Here is a 2,977-nt window from a genome sequence, read left to right as displayed (position 1 = left end):
TGCTTTCCTGTACTGCATATGGAGTCCCTGGTAAACATGTTGAATTCACCCTGGGTAATAAGAAATGCAAGGTGTGATACTTGGTTTTTATTTGCTATGGGACAAACTGTCATTTTGATGTTATGAATTCTCTGTGCCAGTGTTCAGACCCATTGATTTTTTAAGGTTTATATCCCCCCACTGGAAGACCAATGTCTCACTAAGACCTCAAATCTCTGCAATCTATTGTTTACTAGTACTAATTTGTACAAACTTTATATGGCATGAGGCTTCATAAAATATTCAGATGATGAAAATATAAATAAACTCAGACTATACTGTGAGAAATGCTGACAAACACAACTCAACCATGGGAACAAGAAAGGATCTGAGGTGCTGTTCTTTCCTGATAGATTCACCTATAACAAAAACTGAATTATATTGTACTCACTGCCAAACTCTGTGTGTGGAAGAGCAGCATTCTCAGATGTTGACCAATTATCAACACTGCATTAAGCATCAAGGAGAGGTAGCCATAAAATACTCAGAGAATGGACAAGTAGCCTGCTCTCCTGACAGTCTCAGTATTTATAACAATATGAAGTCAGCATCATTTGCATAGATATTTCTTTTGTCTGTTTTCCCTTACTCTTAGAATATTGTAAGACTATCCTCCTCTGTGCTTTCCTGTGATCAACATACACAAGAGTACATAAAATAGGAAGATGCTGTCTTTATCAGAGATCACTGTGTTTCTTCTCTTCTGGGTTTTAGGCAAGATTATTGGACAAAGCACAAAAGCCGAGGATGACATATAAACACCCACTTTTCACTCTGTACATGGAATCTTGAGTGATGGAGAGATTTTTTTGTTGTTTTTTTTTGTTTTTTTTTTCCAATAAACATTTTATTCTATATCATGTACTCATTATTCAAAACATGACAGTTTCCCATATAAGAGGGAGCTTCCAAACAATTGTCTAACCCTGACTTGTCTAACCACAATCTAAAGGAAGAGCAGCAATTTATAATATCAACAAGCTCCATAATTTTGATAATAGCAAATATGACTAGATTTTTAAATACAAAATTAATAATGCTTCAAAACATAGTTATGAGTTTGTTTAGCTTATAACATTTCAAGTTTTACCAAGGAGCTTACCTATGAATATCACCCATGCTGTCTCGGGAACATTCCAAGACTCTTGCAGTACCTGAAGTCTCAGAAGGCATTGGGGCCACCCTGGAAAGCTCTGTAAAGCAGCTGGGCACCAGGAAGTATTTGGAAGGCTTTTGGACTCAAAGAAGGGTCTAGAGTGGCTTAGAGACAAAAGAATCAGAAGGCAACCTGGTGGCAGGAAGGTCCTGAATAAGACTAGGTGGATGCCTGCCTCATTTTTCCTCCATCAGGTTCTCACCTATATGACCATGGCCAGCTGTTCCTGTGCTGTTTTCAGCATCCTGCTATCCCTAACAGATACAGCAGCAGCACTATGACCTTCCCTATCTGGGTTTCATCAGAAGCTTTGGTTGGACTCCTTTTTCAGCTAGCTCCAGTTTCCGGGAGTTTCCAGGGATTAGTTCGAGGGCTGCAAATGAACACCTCCCCATGCTGCTGTGCCCCATTTGAGGACCACTTGTTAATCGATGACTGGGTTCTGAGTAATCTTGGCAGGTCCTCTGTAGCTCAAGCTTCTTTCTGATGATTTATTTTCTCCTGGAATAATGCACCAACAGACACATGGATCCCTTGCTGGTAGGTTGAGAATTTCCTCACTGGTTAGTTCACAGCTACAAGATGTCTTTTGTTGAGGAGGTGTTGATGCTAGAGTGGAGTTCTCTTAAGTGGTGCTCATCTGGGAGACAGTGAAGTAATGCTGCAGCTTTTCTGCCAAGACCTTGTGCTTGGTGACCAGATCTCTCTGCTTCAGCAGGTATTGCAGTCTCTCCTCCAATCTTTCCTGTTTCTGCTTTTCCTTGGCCCAGAGGTCATAGATCTTCTCATGCGCCTCCCCACAGAGCCTCCTCAGCTCCTCACAGGACTCTTGTAGTGAAATCTGCTCCCCCCTCAGCTTTCAGTTCTCCTCTCTCAAGATGCTCACTTTTTCCTTCAGATGAGTCCACTCACTCAGGAGCTGTCAACTCCTTGCACTTGTTCAAGGCCTCACTAATCTCATTAGGAAATTTCTCCAGGTCCACCATCACTTTTTTATGCTCCATATTCAGCATCTCCAGCTCAAAATTCAGCCTGTTGTTCGAATCATTGTTGGTGAAACTGGCCAGGATTATAGAGAGTTCATTCCTTTCATTGGTCATCATCTGTAGCTGAAGGGTTAGTTTATCCACCTTGTTCATCTGCTGTTCTTGCTCAGTGAGGGAGGTTGGAGTTGATGCCTTTCCAGTAGTTCCAAAAGGTAGTTCACAGCCCTCTCTAACTCCAGTTCCAGAAGACATTTTGCCCTCTTCCAACCTCTTTGGGCAGTGCATTGATGTGCTTCCAATAAAGAGACTCATCATTGCAGTACTCATCAGGTGGATGATCCCAGATAGGAAACCTCAAATTTAGACCTTGTCATCTCAGTGTCCCTTCCCTGGTACTTTTCATGATCAACTTGAGGATTTGTCTTAGAGGGGTTTTTATGGTTCTGAAATTTAGAGAACAATGTATATCAAAGTGCACTGTGAATGATTTGTGCAGACATTTGTTTCAAATGATGGATGCTCTTAATTAAAACTAACCCTGGGGGTAAGATTCTTTATTATTATTATTTTTATTTTGCAATACAATTCAGTTCTACATATCAGCCACGGATTCCCTTGTTCTCCCCCCTCCCGCCCCCCCCCCACCTTCCCCTTAGCCCGCCCCCCATTCCCGTCTGATGGAGAGATTTTTTTTGTTTACATTTGAAATTTAAAAAAATGCATTCTTCCTTTTCTGCTACTGATCTTTTATTTGTGGATTTAGCCTCAAGCGTTGAAATTGTGATGACCCAGGCTC

At 41.3% G+C, this 2,977-nt stretch overlaps 1 pseudogene; it reads right to left on the bottom strand.

The window, feature by feature from the left end:
- Window positions 1-1,595: 1,595 nt before the first annotated feature.
- Window positions 1,596-2,675, bottom strand: LOC128098810 (disks large homolog 5-like; annotated as a pseudogene).
- Window positions 2,676-2,977: the final 302 nt, after the last annotated feature.

This window comes from Peromyscus californicus, unplaced genomic scaffold (assembly GCF_007827085.1).
Source record: "Peromyscus californicus insignis strain IS unplaced genomic scaffold, ASM782708v3 Scaffold_6__1_contigs__length_162567912, whole genome shotgun sequence".
NCBI lineage: Eukaryota > Metazoa > Chordata > Mammalia > Rodentia > Cricetidae > Peromyscus > Peromyscus californicus.
This window is presented reverse-complemented; position numbering and strand designations above follow the sequence as displayed.